The sequence below is a fragment of the Coregonus clupeaformis genome, chromosome 8 (genome assembly GCF_020615455.1).
Source record: "Coregonus clupeaformis isolate EN_2021a chromosome 8, ASM2061545v1, whole genome shotgun sequence".
Lineage (NCBI taxonomy): Eukaryota > Metazoa > Chordata > Actinopteri > Salmoniformes > Salmonidae > Coregonus > Coregonus clupeaformis.
The window spans coordinates 21,510,424-21,532,446 of record NC_059199.1 but is presented as its reverse complement, the minus strand read 5'-3'; the positions used below and the strand labels follow the sequence as shown (position 1 = coordinate 21,532,446).

At 41.9% G+C, this 22,023-nt stretch overlaps 1 pseudogene; it reads right to left on the bottom strand.

Moving 5' to 3' along the window:
* LOC121572453 overlaps nucleotides 1-21,618 on the bottom strand; it is a 35,825-nt pseudogene extending 14,207 nt beyond the window's left edge.
* Between the last annotated feature and the right edge of the window lie 405 nt (nucleotides 21,619-22,023).

Genomic DNA, 22,023 nt, shown 5'->3' with positions numbered 1-22,023 from the left:
ACAGTGGAGAAGGAGGATAAACGGAAGAAAGGAACTTATGATTTCAACATGGATTGATCCCCCAAAGACCAAGATTGGAGGCCCGTCCACTGGTGACGAAGTGTTTACTCTGTCTGTTTTGAGTTTGGTACAGTGGGGAAAAAGTATTTAGTCAGCCACCAATTGTGCAAGTTCTCCCACTTAAAAAGATGAGAGAGGCCTGTAATTTTCATCATAGTTACACGTCAACGATGACAGACAAAATGAGAAAAAAAAATCAAGAAAATCACATTTCTAATGAATTTATTTGCAAATTATGGTGGAAAATAAGTATTTGGTCACCTACAAACAAGCAAGATTTCTGGCTCTCACAGACCTGTAACTTCTTCTTTAAGAGGCTCCTCTGTCCCCCACTCGTTACCTGTATTAATGGCACCTGTTTGAACTTGTTATCAGTTTAAAAGACACCTGTCCACAACCTCAAACAGTCACACTCCAAACTCCACTATGGCCAAGACCAAAGAGCTGTCAAAGGACACCAGAAACTAAATTGTAGACCTGCACCAGGCTGGGAAGACTGAATCTGCAATAGGTAAGCAGCTTGGTTTGAAGAAATCAACTGTGGGAGCAATTATTAGGAAATGGAAGACATACAAGACCACTGATAATCTCCCTCGATCTGGGGCTCCATGCAAGATCTCACCCCGTGGGGTCAAAATGATCACAAGAACGGTGAGTAAAAATCCCAGAACCACACGGGGGGACCTAGTGAATGACCTGCAGAGAGCTGGGACCAAAGTAACAAAGCCTACCATCAGTAACACACTACGCCGCCAGGGACTCAAATCCTGCAGTGCAGAGGTGTCCCCCTGCTTAAGCCAGTACATGTCCAGGCCTGTCTGAAGTTTGCTAGAGTGCATTTGGATGATCCAGAAGAGGATTGGGAGGATGTCATATGGTCAGATGAAACCAAAATATAACTTTTTGGTAAAAACTCAACTCGTCGTGTTTGGAGGACAAATAATGCTGAGTTGCATCCAAAGAACACCATACCTACTGTGAAGCATGGGGGTGGAAACATCATGCTTTGGGGCTGTTTTTCTGCAAAGGGACCAGGACGACTGATCCGTGTAAAGGAAAGAATGAATGGGGCCATGTATCGTGAGATTTTGAGTGAAAACCTCCTTCCATCAGCAAGGGCATTGAAGATGAAATGTGGCTGGGTCTTTCAGCATGACAATGATCCCAAACACACCGCCCGGGCAACGAAGGAGTGGCTTCGTAAGAAGCATTTCAAGTTCCTGGAGTGGCCTAGCCAGTCTCCAGATCTCAACCCCATAGAAAATCTTTGGAGGGAGTTGAAAGTCCGTGTTGCCCAGCGACAGCCCCAAACCATCACTGCTCTAGAGGAGATCTGCATGGAGGAATGGGCCAAAATACCAGCAACAGTGTGTGAAAACCTTGTGAAGACTTACAGAAAACGTTTGACCTGTGTCATTGCCAACAAAGGGTATACAGTGGGGAAAAAAAGTGTTTAGTCAGTCACCAATTGTGCAAGTTCTCCCACTTAAAAAGATGAGAGAGGCCTGTAATTTACATCATATGTACACGTCAACTATGACAGACAAAATGAGGAAAAAAAATCCAGAAAATCACATTGTAGGATTTTTAATGAATTTATTTGCAAATTATGGTGGAAAATAAGTATTTGGTCAATAACAAAAAAGTTTCTCAATACTTTGTTATATACCCTTTGTTGGCAATGACACAGGTCAAACGTTTTCTGTAAGTCTTCACAAGGTTTTCACACACTGTTGCTGGTATTTTGGCCCATTCCTCCATGCAGATCTCCTCTAGAGCAGTGATGTTTTAGGGCTGTCGCTGGGCAACACAGACTTTCAACTCCCTCCAAAGATTTTCTATGGGGTTGAGATCTGGAGACTGGCTAGGCCACTCCAGGACCTTGAAATGCTTCTTACGAAGCCACTCCTTCGTTGCCCGGGCGGTGTGTTTGGGATCATTGTCATGCTGAAAGACCCAGCCACGTTTCATCTTCAATGCCCTTGCTGATGGAAGGAGGTTTTCACTCAAAATCTCACGATACATGGCCCCATTCATTCTTTCTTTTACACGGATCAGTTGTCCTGGTCCCTTTGCAGAAAAACAGCCCCAAAGCATGATGTTTCCACCCCCATGCTTCACAGTAGGTATGGTGTTCTTTGGATGCAACTCAGCATTCTTTGTCCTCCAAACACGACGAGTTGAGTTTTTACCAAAAAGTTATATTTTGGTTTCATCTGACCATATGACATTCTCCCAATCCTCTTCTGGATCATCCAAATGCACTCTAGCAAACTTCAGACGGGCCTGGACATGTACTGGCTTAAGCAGGGGGACACGTCTTGCACTGCAGGATTTGAGTCCCTGGCGGCGTAGTGTGTTACTGATGGTAGGCTTTGTAACTTTGGTCCCAGCTCTCTGCAGGTCATTCACTAGGTCCCCCCGTGTGGTTCTGGGATTTTTGCTCACCGTTCTTGTGATCATTTTGACCCCACGGGGTGAGATCTTGCGTGGAGCCCCAGATCAAGGGGAGATTATCAGTGGTCTTGTATGTCTTCCATTTCCTAATAATTGCTCCCACAGTTGATTTCTTCAAACCAAGCTGCTTACCTATTGCAGATTCAGTCTTCCCAGCCTGGTGCAGGTCTACAATTTTGTTTCTGGTGTCCTTTGACAGCTCTTTGGTCTTGGCCATTGTGGAGTTTGGAGTGTGATTGTTTGAGGTTGTGGACAGGTGTCTTTTATACTGATAACAAGTTCAAACAGGTGCCATTAATACAGGTAACGAGTGGAGGACAGAGGAGCCTCTTAAAGAAGAAGTTACAGGTCTGTGAGAGACAGAAATCTTGCTTGTTTGTAGGTGACCAAATACTTATTTTCCACCATAATTTGCAAATAAATTCATTAAAAATCCTACAATGTGATTTTCTGGAAAAAAAATTCTCAATTTGTCTGTCATAGTTGACGTGTACCTATGATGAAAATGACAGGCCTCTCTCATCTTTTTAAGTGGGAGAACTTGCACAATTGGTGGCTGACTAAATACCTTTTTTCCCCACTGTATAACAAAGTATTGAGAAACTTTTGTTATTGACCAAATACTTATCTTCCACCATAATTTGCAAATAAATTCATAAAAAATCCTACAATGTGATTTTCTGAAAAAAATATCTCATTTTGTCTGTCATAGTTGACGTGTACCTATGATGAAAATTACAGGCCTCTCTCATCTTTTTAAGTGGGAGAACTTGCACAATTGGTGGCTGACTAAATACTTTTTTTCCCCACTGTATAACAAAGTATTGAGAAACTTTTGTTATTGACCAAATACTTATCTTCCACCATAATTTGCAAATAAATTCATAAAAAATCCTACAATGTGATTTTCTGAAAAAAAATTCTCATTTTGTCTGTCATAGTTGACGTGTACCTATGATGAAAATTACAGGCCTCTCTCATCTTTTTAAGTGGGAGAACTTGCACAATTGGTGGCTGACTAAATACTCTCCCACGCTGAATAGCCTGAAGTCACAGTGCTCTTCTCGCAGGGTCTATTTCCCTATGTGGGACCATTGCGAACCGTAGGTCGGGATTCATAACCTGGTTACATGTACATTGAACAACACAGCAGCTTTTCTGCATGTTTTGTTATTTCTGTATAACAAAAAAATCGATGACGAAGTTGGCTCTTTTACACTGGGGGACAATGGGAAAGAATGTTTGTTTCCCCAATTTGTGGGTGTGGTCGAGGGGAATTCCTTATTATTACGTGAATATCGACTGAGTATTGCTGTCCTATAGAAAATGTTTCACTAAAAGATAAATGCATATAAATCAATCACAAATGATAGATTGATCTAAAATATGTTTTATAAAAATACAGATTTGTATATAAAACATTGTTGTACACTCAGTTGGGGCAACTTTAGGGGACAGTTTCCTGGACCCATGTTAAAGAGATTGTCTGGTACTTTTATATACTTTTTAGCCAGTAGTTCTGAAAGTAGCGCTCACGAGCCAAAAGTGGTCCCCGAAAATTGCTTACGTCACACGTGCAGATATGTGCACGACGTCATTGCTCTCACTTTGCTGTGTGTGCATCTTGCTAACTGTCACTCAAATAGCGAGGGGGTTGAAGCTCATTGGCTGAAACTCAAATTGCTAGGGATAATAGCATAGCATAGCTTCCAGAAAACAGTTGCTTTCAAACTAGGGATTTTGTGGATAATTGAGGTAAGAGAGTAATTCTGCTCATAGATTATGCATGTATGAACTACGGGTGTAACTGTTAGGGAAGAAGTTTGTTTTTAGTTTTATTCATTCATAAAAGCTACCTGGTAACCCAACGTCAGCAAATTGTTTGTAATGTGTATACAGTATGTGTGTGCTATTACACACTGTTAGTGCATTAGTACATGTTATACCAGCACACATTATAACTACATGTTAGGGAAGGAGAGTGGGGCTGTAGCTCCAGTTACAACCAGGACCTCTAGCACCGGGTAGTGGCCGAAACGAGTGTTCTTTCCTGGGAAGAGGAGGGGGGATTGGAGGAAGTCAATCAGTCAGTAGAGTTAATTACTTAATAATTGTGTTAATCAATCAGTTAGTTAGACAATCAAAACTGGAACAGGAGAGAAACAGAGAGGGTCATTCATTACCAGTAAAATAAGTATTTTCTCTCTCTCTCTCTCTCTCTCTCTCTCTCTCTCTCTCTCTCTCTCTCTCTCTCTCTTCTCTCTCTCTCTCTCTCTCTCTCTCTCTCTCTCTCTCTCTCTCTCTCTCTCTCTCTGATGAAGGGTGCCCCCCAGAGGCCACCAAACATAAAGCAGGACTTTTACATTTTAGTCATTTAGCAGACGCTCTTATCCAGAGCGACTTACAGGAGCAATTAGGGTTAAGTGCCTTGCTCAAGGGCACATTTACGTCATTTAGCAGACGCTCTTATCCAGAGCGACTACAAATTGGTGCATTCACCCTATAGCCAGTGGGATAACCACTTTACAATTATACTAGGGGACTAGTACTAGTTCCACCATGTGCCAGGGATTATGGAACTCTACATAGAATAACACCAAATGACTGTTACCGTTAAAACAAAATAATAATTAGGCTGTTCCCGAAAGGGTTGATGGAGCGGAGTGTGAAGGCTGCCACCAACTCAGCCGAAGAACAACCTCCACAGGGTCTTCAGAGGGAAATAGTAGCTCACCTGGGGGAGGGGAGAAAGAGAGATCAGTAAAGCATGCTAGCTGCTTCTGTAGACTTCCAGACATTGCGCTAACGCTAGTTAGCAATGACTCCAGAAACTACCTTCAAACTTCCTTCAAAGTGCACGCAGAGAAATCTGACTCTGGGTAAGTAGAAAAATGGTCTTAATTGCCAAAATGTCAAAATATTCCTTTAATTGTTGACTTCCTTACCAGACCTGGGTTCAAATACTATTTCATTTCAAATACTTTATCTGGGTTTGGTTGAGTTTGCCCGGCGAAATGGAACCAGTGGAATAGTTGCAAAACTGCAAATCCCACCTATCTGGCACTTCAGGCAGGCTAAAGCAAACACTTAAAGTATTTGGTCTGTTTCTGGTGGTCCTCTGTAGCTCAGCTGGTAGAGCACGGCGCTTGTAACGCCAAGGTAGTGGGTTCGATCCCCGGGACCACCCATACACAAAAAAAAATTAAAAATGTATGTACGCATGACTGTAAGTCGCTTTGGATAAAAGCGTCTGCTAAATGGCATATTATATTATTATTCTTACTGGTCTCGCTAAATAGTCCCATATCACGTACCTCCTCCAGACTGAAGAGAACGCCTCCAATGAGCGCTCCAAAGGCTACAGACACACCCACTGCTGCAGCAGCAGACAACACCTACAGCAAGAGACATAGCAGTTCATTACACAAACACATAGAGCAGGAGTATTATCAGTACATATGACACCAAATGACAGTGTTCATGAAGGATATGCAAAAATCACAGGAGATCATTGCTGTTGAGATGCACATAAAGTTCCATCTCTCCTCTCCTCCTCCCCAACATCCCCCCTCCTCTCTTCCTTTACCTTTTCCTCCCTCCCCTCTCGTCGTTTAGCTTTGTTCTGTCTGTACTTGGTGAACAAGTGACAGAGGATATTAGCACAACAGCATGCCACATGGACCAGGGGGCCTTCCTTGCCCAGACTCAGCCCTGAAAAGACAGAGTAATTCAAGTCAGATTTATCTAAAGGACATTACAGTGGGGAAAAAAAGTATTTAGTCAGCCACCAATTGTGCAAGTTCTCCCACTTAAAAAGATGAGAGAGGCCTGTAATTTTCATCATAGGTACACGTCAACTATGACAGACAAAATGAGAAAAAAAAATTCAGAAAATCACATTGTAGGATTTTTAATGAATTTATTGGCAAATGATGGTGGAAAATAAGTATTTGGTCAATAACAAAAGTTTCTCAATACTTTGTTATATACCCTTTGTTGGCAATGACACAGGTCAAACGTTTTCTGTAAGTCTTCACAAGGTTTTCACACACTGTTGCTTGTATTTTGGCCCATTCCTCCATGCAGATCTCCTCTAGAGCAGTGATGTTTTGGGGCTGTCGCTGGGCAACACAGACTTTCAACTCCCTCCAAAGATTTTCTATGGGGTTGAGATCTGGAGACTGGCTAGGCCACTCCAGGACCTTGAAATGCTTCTTACGAAGCCACTCCTTCGTTGCCCGGGCGGTGTGTTTGGGATCATTGTCATGCTGAAAGACCCAGCCACGTTTCATCTTCAATGCCCTTGCTGATGGAAGGAGGTTTTCACTCAAAATCTCACGATACATGGCCCCATTCATTCTTTCCTTTACACGGATCAGTCGTCCTGGTCCCTTTGCAGAAAAACAGCCCAAAAGCATGATGTTTCCACCCCCATGCTTCACAGTAGGTATGGTGTTCTTTGGATGCAACTCAGCATTCTTTGTCCTCCAAACATGACGAGTTGAGTTTTTACCAAAAAGTTATATTTTGGTTTCATCTGACCATATGACATTCTCCCAATCCTCTTCTGGATCATCCAAATGCACTTCAGACGGGCCTGGACATGTACTGGCTTAAGCAGGGGGACACGTCTTGCACTGCAGGATTTGAGTCCCTGGCGGCGTAGTGTGTTACTGATGGTAGGCTTTGTTACTTTGGTCCCAGCTCTCTGCAGGTCATTCACTAGGTCCCCCCGTGTGGTTCTAGGATTTTTGCTCACCGTTCTTGTGATCATTTTGACCCCACGGGGTGAGATCTTGCGTGGAGCCCCAGATTGAGGGAGATTATCAGTGGTCTTGTATGTCTTCCATTTCCTAATAATTGCTCCCACAGTTGATTTCTTCAAACCAAGCTGCTTACCTATTGCAGATTCAGTCTTCCCAGCCTGGTGCAAGTCTACAATTTTGTTTCTGGTGTCCTTTGACAGCTCTTTGGTCTTGGCCATTGTGGAGTTTGGAGTGTGACTGTTTGAGGTTTTGGACAGGTGTCTTTTATACTGATAACATGTTCAAACAGGTGCCATTAATACAGGTAACGAGTGGAGGACAGAGGAGCCTCTTAAAGAAGAAGTTACAGGTCTGTGAGAGCCAGAAATCTTGCTTGTTTGTAGGTGACCAAATACTTATTTTCCACCATAATTTGCAAATAAATTCATTAAAAATCCTACAATGGGATTTTCTGGATTTTTTTTTCTCAATTTGTCTGTCATAATTGACGTGTACCTATGATGAAAATTACAGGCCTCTCTCATCTTTTTAAGTGGGAGAACTTGCACAATTGGTGGCTGACTAAATACTTTTTTCCCCCACTGTACATGACCAAAAGTACGTGGTCACCTGTTCGTCGAACATTTCATTCCAAAATCATGGGCATTAATATGGAGTTGGTCCCCACTTTGCTGCTATAACAGCCTCCACTCTTCTGGGAAGTTTTTCCACTAGATGTTGGAACATTGCCGCAGTGACTTGCTTCCATTGAGCCACAAGTGCATTAGTGTGGTTGGGCACTGATGTTGGGTGATTAGGCCTGGCTCGCAGTCGGCTTTCCAATTAATCCCAAAGGTGTTCGATGGGGTTGAGGACAGGGCTCTGTGCAGGCCAGTCAAGTTCTTCCACACCGATCTCAACAAACCATTTCTGTATGGACCACGCTCTGTTTACAGGGGCATTGTCATGCTGAAACAGGAAAGGACCTTCCCCAAACTGTTGCCACAAAGTTGGAAGCACAGAATCGTCTAGAATTTCATTGTATGCTGTAGCGTTAAGGTTTCCCTTCACTGGAACCAAGGGGCCTAACCGAACCATGAAAAACAGCACCAGACCATTATTCCTCCTTCACCAAACTTTACAGCTTGCACTATGCATTCGGGCAGGTAGTGTTCTTCTGGCACCCGACAAACCCAGATTAGTCCGTCGGACTGACAGTTGGTGAAGCGTGATTCATCACTCCAGAGAACTCGTTTCCACTGCTCCAAAGTATAATGCCGGCGAGCTTTACATCACTCCAGCCGACGCTTGGCATTGCACATAGTGATCTTAGGCTTCTGTGCGGCCATTTCATGAAGCTCCTGACGAAGAGTTATTGTGCTGACGTTGCTTCCAGAGGCAGTTTGGAACTCGGTAGTGAGTGTTTCAACAGAGTACTCGCCGGTCCCGTTCTGTGAGCTTGTATGGCCTACCACTTCGCGGCTGAGCAGTTGTTGCTCCTAGATGTTTCCACTTCACAATAACAGCACAGTTGACCGGGGCAGCTCTAGCAGGGCAGAAATTTGATGAACTGACTTGTTAGAAAGGTGGCATTCTATGACGGTGCCACGTTGAAAGTCACAGAGCTCTTTAGTAAGGTCATTCTACAGCTAATGTTTGTCTATGGAGATTGCATGGCTGTGTGCTTGATTTTATACATCTGTCAGCAACGGGTGTGGCTGAAATAGCCGAATCTACTAATTTGAAGGGGTGTCCACATACTTTTGTATATATCGTGTACATTTTAGAAAGAGGGTGAGAGAGAGTCCCCGAGGACACAGCCAGGACCAGGGTGATGGTCTTGATGATTAGGGTGCACTACCCCAGGTACCCTCTAATGATTAACCCAGAGAGGCTAGTCTTTATCTGGGGAGAGGCGAGAGGGTAGAGGGGGTTAGGGCATGGAGGTTATTGAGGGGAGAAACTGTGGTCAAGTCAGGTAATCTTTATTATCCCAAGAATATTACTTTCTGGAGAGATAGGAGAGGGGGTTAGAGAGGAGGTTATGGCTGGTGGGTGTGAAGGGTGAAGGGAAAAGTGGAGGGAGGGAGCAAACAGAAAGTGACCATAGTTCTTTTTTTCTCTATCCATCTTCAACAAAACAATGACTGCAGATATAATATTGTAGCACGTTCTAGGCTAACGCACTAAGCCAAAAACACAGCCAAGACATAGAGTTTTACAGTTGTAACATCCTAACTTTATAACTCTAAGAGATGTGCTAATCTACTTCAGCTGGTGTGATTGCAATACAATACCAACGTATCAATGATGGTTTTAAACCTATCCTCTGAATATGGGACGTTTGACTAAGCTTTCACAATGTTGTTCCCTCAGTTAGATTTTTTTAGTCAACTCCAATGAGACTCCTAAAGCTGCAGTCTGTGATTGGTACATACATTTCTTTCTACTTTTAAATGAATGAGATACAGCTATAGCTCCATCTGCGTGTGGTTCTATTTGCTTCTTCTTGTGGGTCTAGGAGTGTGTGTGTGTGTGTGTGTGTGTGTGTGTGTGGACTGTTTAACTATACTTGTGGGGACCAGAAGTCCCCACAAGAATAGTAAACAAACAAAAACTTGGGACATGTTGTTAGTCCCCACAAGGTCAAATGCTATTTCTATGTGGTTTAGGGTTAAGGTTAGAATTCGTGTTAGGGTTAGAATTAGGTTTATGTTTAGGGTTAGGGTTTAGAGCGAGGGTTAGTTTTAGGGTTAGGAGCTAGGGTTAGGTTTAGGGTTAAGGTTAGGTTTTGGGGTTAAGGTTAGGGTTCAGGTTAGGGAAAATAGGATTTTGAATGGGACTGAATTGTGTGTCCCCACAAGGTTAGTTACAAGTGTGTGTGTGTGCTCTGCCCCCAAGCAAACAATGAAACAGATATTATAGGACAGTGTGTTTGCCAGCATCAATATGCTAGTGTGTGTGTGTCTCCAGTGACAGCTCCAAAAACACAGATATAGTCTTCACTCCAAAACAAACTGACTGCATCCCAAATGGCACCCTATTCCCTATATAGTGTACTACTTTTATCCTATGGGTCCGGGTCAAAAGTAGTGGACTTAAAGATTAGGATGCCATTTGGGACACACACTATTCTCAGTCATTTGTTTTCTCAGAAATAAAGTAGAGAGAACGGAGTTCAGGCTCTGGCTTTAAATAGATGAATGTATGGATGAACATCGATGAGACTGTAGGAGGCAGAAGTGAAAGAGTAATATAATAAATAAATAAACGTTTTTGACAAAAGCTTTAACTGAACCCCTGAACTAAAATGTAGGTTTTCACTTTGGAAGTTGATAGTCCTCAGAGTGAGGTTACTCCTTAACGTCAGCATAGTTCAGTGAATGTGTGTGTGTACCGTCCATGTGTGTGCTCACTTCTGGTACTCCTGATCCACAGGCGTAAGATGCAAAGGCCCGGACCAATATAACAGCCAAGAAAAAGAACAGTAGAGCCCAGAACATGAACATCAGATAGTTGACTATGTATGCTGCCGCACCCTACAGGCGAAACAGGGGAAAAGACAGGGTCAGTACAGTAACTGAATGCTTAGTCTCAAAAACCCGACCCTAGGCAACAGTGACTAGGGTCTGGTTTCAACGGCGGACTCTTTCGTCTGTCCTCTTCAGACAGACAACTCTCCCAACCCTTACCGAAAAAAATGGCTTCTGGCAAACAGTTGTGGCAAACCTTTGGCCAATTTGCCTCAAAGTTTGCAGCAAGCTCATATTTTCACATGCAAATTAGTTGAGGAAAACTGTTGCGGTAAATATGCGGCAACTTGTGAACTTCTGGCAAAAGAATCTGGGACATTTGTGGAGAACATTCTTCTGTTTGCTGCAAACTCTGTATGAATATGCAAAATATATCAGGTTTTTGGTTACTGTGTTTTAACATTGAAATGTATCTACATAAACCAAATCACATAACTTTAAATGAACGTACTTCACAGAGAAAAAACTAAACATACTAAATGTAGTAAATATACTAAACAACAAGTATTCAATGTCTTAACAGATCAAAATAAATCCAATACAACTTTAAATGATTAGTATGGTAATGAAGAAAATAGCAAAGACTGGATATTTCCCAACTAAAATTGTTTAATTTTTTTATGTAGCTACAACATTTACATGAGAGAAATGTGAACACTATGGGGATTTTGACCTTATGATGTTTAAAGGTATAGCTACAGAATTATTTACATGATCAATAGATTTAAACCAATGGAAGTTTAAAAGATAATTAACAACATAAAAAAAATTTAAACATGTCACGTTCGTTGAGTACAGGATTGGACCAAGGTGCAGCGTGGAATGCATACATGTTTATTCACTAAGTTAACACACGACAAAACAACAAAAGCAACGTAACGTGAAGCTCACAATGGCTACACACAAACAAGCCAAACAAGAGTCAAGATCCCACAACATAGGTAGGCAAAATGGCTACCTAAGTATGATCCCCAATCAGAGACAACGATCGACAGCTGCCTCTGATTGGGAACCACACCCGGCCAACATAGATATACACATACATAGATACTCACACCCTGACCAAACCAACTAGCGAACTCTGTCAGGGCGTGACACAACAAGAACTAAATCGAACCCAGTTCAGAACTATCGCCTTTTTGAGTGAACTTTGGAGATCCTGTGGAAGTCCTTCGTCCGAAGCTTGTTGAATGCATGCACTGAAACAATCAGAAAACAAAACAAACAAAATTAGGATACTGAAAACAATTACTGAAAACAATTTATATTTTGGCATCTTAAAAGGTAGATTCATATTATTTTACTCAAAAAAATACTGGGTTAAAAATGACCAAATTTGGGTCATTTCGACAAGGGTCAATATTGGACAAATACAGCATTGGGTTAATTCAACTCAGTGGGTTTGGGTTGTGCTTCTAACCAACGCCTTGGGTTGCAGGTAGTTGCGGGCGGCAGGTAGCTTAGTGGTTAAGAGCATTTTGCCAGTAACCGAAAGGTCGCTGGTTCTAATCCCCGAGCTGACTAGGTGAAAAATCTGTCGATGTGCCCTTGAGCAAGGCACTTAACCCTAATTGCTAATGTAAGTCGCTCTGGATAAGAGTGTCTGCTAAATTACTAAAATGTAAAAAAATGTAAAAATGTTGAGCACTTGACCCAACTGCTGGGTAAATTAGACTATATTGCTGGGTTAAAACAAACCAGTGTGTTGGGTTGTGACATAAACCCAGCACATTGGGTTGGGGGATTGACCCAGAAGCTGGGTAATGTTTTATGTAATCCTTGGGTTATTTTCAGTGTCATCTTCATTTAAATTTTTCGTGCATATATTTGCCTTCTCTACCACCCCACCCGCTCCCTTTCCTACACACACAGTCAAGAATTTCAAATAATTCATTTGCATTGCCTGCATTTCAGAACATACAGTACATCACAACACGTCAGAGACTTGTCCACAATGTACAAGAATATATACTTTTCATGAATAGCACATTGAAACAAAGCCCTATTGTCTAATTATGTGTTATTTCACAAGATAAGATTTCATAAGATAGGATTGATTATTAAAATGTATCTAAAATATTCAGACCCCTTGACCTTTTCCACATTTTGTTATGTTACAGCCTTATTCTAAAATCGATTACATTGTTTTTTTCCCCTCATCAATCTACACACAATACCCCGTAATGACAAAGCAAAAACAGTTTTTTAGAAATCTTTGCTAATTTATAAAAAATAAAAAACTGAAATGACATTTACTTAAGTATTCAGACCCTTTACTCAGTACTTTGTTGAAGCACCTTTGGCAGCAATTACAGCCTCGAGTCTTCTTGGGTATAAGGCTACAAGCTTGGCACACCTGTATTTGGGGAGTTTCTCCCATTCGTCTCTGCAGATCCACTCAAGCTCTGTCAGGTTGGATGGGGAGCGTTGTTGCACAGCTATTTTCAGGTCTGTCCAGAGATCGGGTTCAAGTCCGGGTTCTGCCTGGGCCACTCAAGGACATTCAGAGACTTGTCCTGTTGGAAGGTGAACCTTCGCCCCAGTCTGAGGTCCTGAGCGCTCTGGAGCAGGTTTTCATCAAGGATCACTCTGTACTTTTCTCCGTTCATCTTTGCCTCGATCATGACTAGTCTCCCAGTCCCTGCTGCAGAAAAACACCCCCACAGCATGATGCTGCCACAACCATGTTTCACCGTAGGGATTGTGCCAGGTTTCCTCCAGATGTGACACTTGGCATTCAGGCCAAAGAGTTCAATCTTGGTTTCATCAGACCAGAGAATCTTTTGGCAAACTCCAAGCGGGCTATCATGTGCCTTTTACTGAGGAGGGGCTTCCATCTAGCCACTCTACCATAAAGGCCTGATTGGTGGAGTGCTGCAGAGATAGTTGTCCTTCTGAAAGATTCTCCCATCTCCACAGAGGAACTCTAGAGCACTGTCAGAGTGACCATCGGGTTCTTGGTCCCTCCCTGACCAAGGCCCTTCTCCCCCGATTGCTCAGTTTGGCTGGGCGGCCAGCTCTAGGAAGAGTCTTGGTGGTTCCAAACTTGTACCATTTAAGAATGATGGAGGCCACTGTGTTCTTGGGGACCTTCAATACTGCAGACATTTGTTGGTACCCTTCCACAGATATGTGCCTCGACACAATTCTGTCTCAGAGCTCTATGGACAATTCCTTCGACTTCATGGCTTGGTTTTTGCTCTGACATGCACTGTCAACTGTGGGACCTTATATAGACAGGTGTGTGCCTTTCCAAATAATGTCCAATCAATTGGATCTACCACAGGTGGACTCCAATCAAGTTGTAGAAACATCTCAAGGATGATCAATGGAAACAAGATGCACCTGAGCTCAATTTCGAGTCTCATAGCAAAGGGTCTGCATACTTATGTAAATGTCATATTTCATATTTTTATATTTAATAAACTTGCTAACATTTATAAAACCTGTTTTTGCTTCATCATAATGGGGTATTATGTGCAGATTGCTGAGGATTTTTATTTATTTGATCCATTTTAGAATAAGGCTGTAACGTGACAAAATGTGGAAAAAGTCAAGGGGTCTGAATACTTTCCGAAGGCACTGTATATTATTTCATGAACCAAACAGTCCAAACATCAGACTAAAGCCTCAGACTGAACTTGATGAGCACACTCAGATTGCAATCTGAGAAAAACAAACATGCGTGTGACATTGTCTTAAGTGGAATTAACAGAAATCTGTCTATCAGACAGTGCCAGAGCTAATCAATAGATATTCACTGACACACTTCAGATATCTTAGGTGACAGCACACACACATCCTGCTGTTTTGCAATACAATAATAGTCTACATTTGGGTCGAGTTAAAACATTGTTACATTTGAAGGTCACTCTTAACAGAGCTATAAATAGTGCCTTGAGAGCATATTATCTTTGGAATGAGACACTCATGGCTCATCCATCCACTGATCTGTTAATTCACATGAGAGAAAAAATTATGTATTTACCTGCTTTGTTTAATAGTTAACAATAGCTTAACAGTGGTGAAGACATTTTCATAACTTATAATACTGTGCTTCTGAGAAAGGCTGGCTTGAACGGAAAGGAGTAACGGAACTAACGTTATCACTTGTTTGTGCGCTATGTACCCCAAGAACATTTACTTGTTTCGATACAAATAGCCGCGAGAAGAAAGTAAGGTAGCTTGTTTTCTTCCGAGCTGACGGAGAGGGGTGGAACCAGACATGATTTATAGGTCTACTATGTAAGACCTCTGTTTATTTCTGTATGTCAGAGCTCTCGGCCCAACACTCAAGAGTGTGGGGTCGACCAGCCTCATTATTGCAGGGCTCTCAACGAATCACCTACGAGGGGTCCGTCGACCAGCTCCATTATTAAGCAATAATTAATCGATATCAAGTAAAGATTGATTGTTTGAAGAACAATTGATTAGAATTTCCACGACAGAACACATCAGCCCTCAGAGGGCTGTGCTTCCTCCTGTCACTTCTCACACTACAAACAAGAGCACATACTTATCCACCAGTGGAGGCTCCTCAGAGGAGGAAGGGGCGAACCATCCTTCTCAGTGAATTTCATTTTTTATTTTTTATGTTTAACATTGAAAGAGTTATCCTTTTTAGATAAAACTGTACTAAATATATTCACGTCATCAAATAATTGATTAAAACACACTGTTTTGCAATGAAGGTCTACAGTAGCCTCAACAGGTGGTCCTCTGTAGCTCAATTGGTAGAGCATGGCGCTTGTAACGCCAGGGTAGTGGGTTCGATCCCCGGGACCACCCATACGTAAAAAATGTATGCACACATGACTGTAAGTCGCTTTGGATAAAAGAGTCTGCTAAATGGCATATTATTATTATTATTATTATTATTATCATTATTAACAGCACTCTGTAGGGTAGCAATATGGTGTAGCCGGAGGACAGCTAGCTTCCCTCCTACTCTTGGTACATTGACTTCATTACAAAACCTAGGAGGCTCTTGGTTCTCATCCCCTTCCATAGACTTACACAGTAATTATGACAACTTCCAGAGGTTGTCCTCCAACCTATCAGAGCTCTTGCAGAATGAACTGACATGTTGTCCACCCAATCAAAGGATTAGAGAATTAATCTAGTATAAGCTACAGCTAGCAAGCACTGAAATGCATAAAATGTGGTGAGTAGTTGACTCAAAGAGAGAGAAAGAACAGTTTTCAACAAATTAAGTTCTTCAAAAATGAAGGAGAAGCAAGAGAGTTTCAGTTTCCCTTACTTAGCTAGCGAATGCAGCTGGCTAGTTTAGTTACACAAACACCCGGCTCAAACAGAGGGATGCTATGTTACCTAGCTGGCTATGACTATCCAACACAACACTGGAACTCTTCCAAGTCAAGGTAAACTTTTGGTTTTATTAATTTATTGCCACCGGGGCCCGCCGGTCTAACTGCTTACTGACTTTACACTATAATGTTACTGCATGATTGTAGCGGGTTTACTAACGCATTACTTCTATTAGCTATGTTGACTAGGATGTTACTTTAGCTAATATGGGGACAAAGATATAGGCTGTGTGTAGCGGTCCTCTGTAGCTCAGCTGGTAGAGCACGGCGCTTGTAACGCCAAGGTAGTGGGTTCGATCCCCGGGACCACCCATACACAAAAAAATTAATGTATGCACGCACAACTGTAAGTCGCTTTGGATAAAAGCGTCTGCTAAATGGCATATTATTATGACATGGTTTGGCTTGAAAGGTTTCTTCGCCTGGTCACATACAGCTGATGTGTTGTTCATTGAAGTCCACTGACAAAGGGAAAAGGTGAGAGGAGGAGAGTGCATAGAGGCTAGAATGAATACAACGTGGCTGCTATGAAAGTGAACTCTGTTTATGCGTGATCAGAGGTGTATTAATTCCGCCGATTCTGTTGAAAAACGTTTCTTAAATGGAAACAAACGAAACAGGGATAAAAATACCTGCATTTGTCCAGTAGACACTCTTGTTTGCAACTGTTGGACTAATGATTGCACCCTAATTAAGCTAGATGCAGGCAAGAGTGTGCAAGGCGGTACTGAATGTGTCACTGTCTGTACATGTGTCACTGTCTGTCATCTAAAAAAAATGTTTTAACCTGTGTGCACCTATGTTGTAAACTTTCATTCATAGGCTAGGTTGTAGCAACCTCATGATGGGTATAGGGAAAATTTGAGTATCATATACAGTGCCTTGCAAAAGTATTCATCCCCCTTGGCGTTTTTCCTATTTTGTTGCATTACAACCTGTCATTTAAATAGATTTTTATTTGGATTTCATGTAATGGACATGAACAAAATAGTCTAAATTTGTGAAGTGGAATGAAAAAAATAACTTGTTTCAAAAAATTCAAAAAAATGAATAACGGAAAAGTGGTGCGTGCATATGTATTCACCCCCTTTGCTATGAAGCCCCTAAATAAGATCTGGTGCAACCAATTACCTTCAGAAGTCACATAATTAGTGAAATAAAGTCCACCTTTGTGCAATCTAAGTGTCACATGATCTGTCACATGATCTCAGTATATATACACACCTGTTCTGAAAGGCCCCAGAGTCTGCAACACCACTAAGCAAGGGGCACCACCAAGCAAGCGGCACCATGAAGACCAAGGAGCTCTCCAAACAGGTCAGGGACAAAGTCAGGGACAAAGAGATTGGAGTATCTGTCCATAGGACCACTTTAAGCCGTACACTCCACAGATCTGGGATTTACGGAAGAGTGGCAATAAAAAAGCCATTGCTTAAAGAAGAAAATAAGCAAACACGTTTGGTGTTTGCCAAAAGCCATGTCGGAGACTCCCCAAACATATGGAAGAAGGTACTCTGGTCAGATGAGACTAAAATTTAGCTTTTTGGCCATCAAGGAAATCGCTATGTCTGGTGCAAAGCCAACACCTCTCATCACCCCGAGAACACCATCCCCACAGTGAAGCATGGTGGTGGCAGCATCATGCTGTGGGGATGTTTTTCATCAGCAGGGACTGGGAAACTGGTCAGATTTGAAGCATTTCGCTACACCCGCAATAACATCTGCTAAACATGTGTATGTGACAAATAAAATTTGATTTGATTTGAAATGATACAAACAAAATCAATTTTAATTCCAGGTTGTAAGGCAACAAACTAGGAAAATATCCAAGGGGGATGAATACTTTCGCAAGCCACTGTAGTAGCCTAAACATATCGATGTTACATTGAACTGGGTGAATGAAATATGAATGACAGTCATCCAACATGCTGTAATAGAAATAAGGTCCTCCCTCATCATAAACGGCACTGACCGCCACTGTTATTCACTATTGTTCATTTGAAAAAAGACATGCTCGAAACAGTCTTACTGCGGGGGATTCTGTTCCTGGCAGCTGATACACCGTGGTCTCTAGGAATTCCCATGCTGGGGCACACAGTCTAGGAAAGTTGATATCAAACACATAATAGGACTTGAAGCACACATCCAGCGTCCCAAGCAGTGTACCTTTCTCCAATGCCTGTCCACTAATGACTGTAAATACCTGTGAGCAGTCCTCAAGAGCCAACACAAATGGGTAGGTTCTGGTCACCTCCATCTGGTGCAGGTACTCAACCATGTTGGTCCCAACCTGTTAGAGAAATCATTCGATTTTAGAATATGGGCAAAGTATGGAGGCACACTGACAATGACATCACACACAATGCATTTTGTATACTTTATAGTCATTTACATCAATCAGCACCCAATCCCTGTTTGATGCCTACGTCTTCCATTAATTTGGGGCTGGGGCTCATAGGTTCATTACCATACAACCATTTCATGTGGATGAATTACCTGACGCATAAAACATTTCAGAAACCGGACTGATGGAAACATGAAACGCCAGTACAATTCTATAAATGCCTACAGACAATGTTCGTTTCGACATGGTGGGATCTTTTTGTGTCGTTAAAATTAATTATTTGAGAAATGGCGGTGGAAACTCCTTTATGTGCAAATATTGATATAATAACCATCATATCGAAGTAAACTTGGAGTCACGCGATAATATGTTGTGTGGTACACCCACTAAGACTCAGGAAAGCATGCAGTTTATTAAGCTAGAGATTAAATAAATTATTAACTTCACAGGGTGGTGACTGTGCAAGGTGATGAGCTTGATGCTCATTTCCAATAAATATCGAGGGTCTTATTCTGGTGATATGATGATTGATGCTTGGCTGCTGTTTGAAAAATACAAATAATATCGCTCTTATCCATAATAATCTCAATGTAGATAGCCTACCCCCACTGTATGTTCGAGCTGTTGGCTAGAGCGCATGTGCCAAGACCAGAGTGGGCACATTTGCTATATAATGCAACAGTTTTTGTAACAAAACCATCAGTAGAGTTGAAGATGTGATGGAAACCCATTTTATTTTTAGGTACATGGGAATTTAACGGCAAAAGTTATTTTCATGTGCACTACGTCATCACGCACAGCCTTTTATCTGCAAAAAGTTTGTTTAATGGAAACACATCTCCGGTTTGAAAATGCTCATATTGTTTTATGCAGATTTTTTTATATTTGCATGAAAATCTGTCGCAAATTGGATGGAAACCTGTCTAATGTCTTGGAGTGTGCAGTTATGCATAACAGATTTTGGAATGCTTTTCCTTTCAAGGTTTACAAATGCTATCATCTAATTTCCCCATCAATCTCCCTATGCCTATCCACTATTTAAACTTGCAGTGCAGGCTGCAAGTCAATTAAGGAATTTCTGGTCTCATTGATGCTGGGTCGGAATGTCTTCCTGCCAATCTTGTAGACTGGTGTTGGGAGGACCATTGGCAGAAGTCTTAAAGCGATGTCACCTTGTCAGTGGCGATTTTAGCATGTAAATCTTGGTGGGGCAAACAAAAACAAAAATGTTTTTTATGCATGCCAGCAAAGCCACTACACGACACAACACTAAACAATACATTAATTGCACTATAACGGTGACAAATGGTGCCCACAAACTGTTAGAGCCTACATAAAGCTGTCCCAACAGCAGAGTCCCAACAGCAGTCCCAACACATTACCACTGTTACACCTGGCTATCAGCGGAGCCTTGTCTGGCAGCGAAACAGTTAATTCAGCCTAATTTACTGCCTTTAAAAAAAATATAGCTGATATGGCTGACTTGCTTAAACAAATGTGGTTTCTACTGACAATTGAAATGTACAAACTATGGCATAACGAAACGATGAGCGGATAAGAGGCAATCCATAATTTCGATTAAGACATTAATGAGTGAGCTAGGACTGAAGTCAGATTTCCCAGTTCCGAGTTTCCAGTTGTTTGAGCGTGGCAGAAGTCATGCTGGATTGGCAGCATTGCCAATGTTGAATGTTTCTCCTTTTAAGCTTGGAAAAGAGACCCTTAAACCCCGACTTGGGACCACACACCCACTCCACTGAATAGCAGGCTAGTGATTGCTTTGCAATGCTTGCAGTCAGCCACTGATTCCTTCCAAACCACTCATTGTTGAATTTGCGATTTCCAACTTGATATGTAATGTTTATGTCCAATGGCCGATGAGCACCGATACGTTTAATCTATAATTTCTCTTCATTATTTATCTTCATATGACAAGGATTAAAAAGGATTTGCCAGTATATTGTCGACTTGATTCATGATGATGACGGCTAGCTAACATTTTGAAAGTATGATGTTGACATGATCAGCTCAATCAAAGCTACTGTAGATATAACGTGATTTGACATCATTTCATCTGTGGCCAATGACCTTGAGCCTTCTTGGATGGGCACTTCTAATGTAACTCTACGGCAGCCACCAAGGGGCTTGAATATTTGAGCTCTACCCTTAAATTTGGCGGTGATGTAGTGTCTCCATGAGTGACAGAACACTGAGCCAATCATGGCGCAACTAGAAAACATTACCAACCCCTATGCTCCGTATTTTCCAATGGCTGCCCCACCACCACCCACATGACCTGAATGACGGGTTGCCACTGCACCTTGTGTATCTCGAGATAATAATATTTATTGAATAACTTGATTGTTTTAGGCTAAAAATGAATGAGCATCTGAGGCATCACCAGCAGGGTCATTTCAAACTATACCTGCACTTCAAAGAGAAGATCTTGGGCCTGCTTCTCTGGGCTGGCGAAGCAAAGTTTTTTGTCCTTGAAGACCGTGATCCAGTTATCAGTCAGTTTCCCGAGCAGTCCGGGTTTAAAATGTCCTGAGCAATCTGTAGTAAAGAAAACAAACAATAGACAACTTAACATTTACATACATATCCACAAACATTAGTGACATCATACTTGCTCAGATCAACATGTTGCCACCGTATTCACACACAATGTTGTTTGTAATGCTTGTGAGACTCTGCCCCATATGACTTCAAATTGTGTTATGTTCTAGCCAGACAAACAATTACATTACAGTTCATCACTAGTCTGGCTAACACCTAACTCTCAAAGTCCTCCTGACTTCAGAGTATGGAATGGCTCAATGAGAGGTCTCAACCCCAGAGGAAAAAATTACTATTTGAGAGAACCAATCGAACCCTGTTGCACAATTTATGAGCGAATATTGCATTAACAAACAGCCTCATTTCCAGACCAGTGTGGTCACAGCTCTCCCTGTGCTGAGTCACGTGGGTCGCGACAGCCAGGCTAGTTAATCACAGCAAACAGAATCAAATTCAAGTCTAATGTTTTTGTAAAAAATGTAATTCACCATGCCTGGAGTATCCAGCAGACGTGGATACTCTCGTACTATCGCCACTGTCTTAGCCTCATTCTGTTTGGTCCACTGAGCTCTCTGGATCGTGGTCTCCTTCATGTACTCCGCAACTTGGTTTACCGGTCAGATGTTGTTTTTCAGCAACTTGGTCACCCTCTCACATTTGACTCTGTTGTGAGCACAAAGTATTCAATTAATTATAAATTCCTTTTAACAATCAGTTTTCAAAATACACAACAAATCTTTCAACATGTACCTGGCAAGACTGCTCAAGCTTGGTGTGTAGCTTGATGTGTCCACATCCCTACGTATTCACGTGTATGTCCCGATGACCTCTCCTCGTCTATAAAAATTTGGCATTTACAGAAAAGGCTTTTATGTTCTTCTTTAACTTCAGGCTATAGTCGAGTCATTCAAAAGCAAGAACGTTTCCTGGTCCGTCTCCTCTGCTGCAAAAGAGAAAGCACAACTTAATGCATTAAACTGAAATGTGTCTTCCGCATT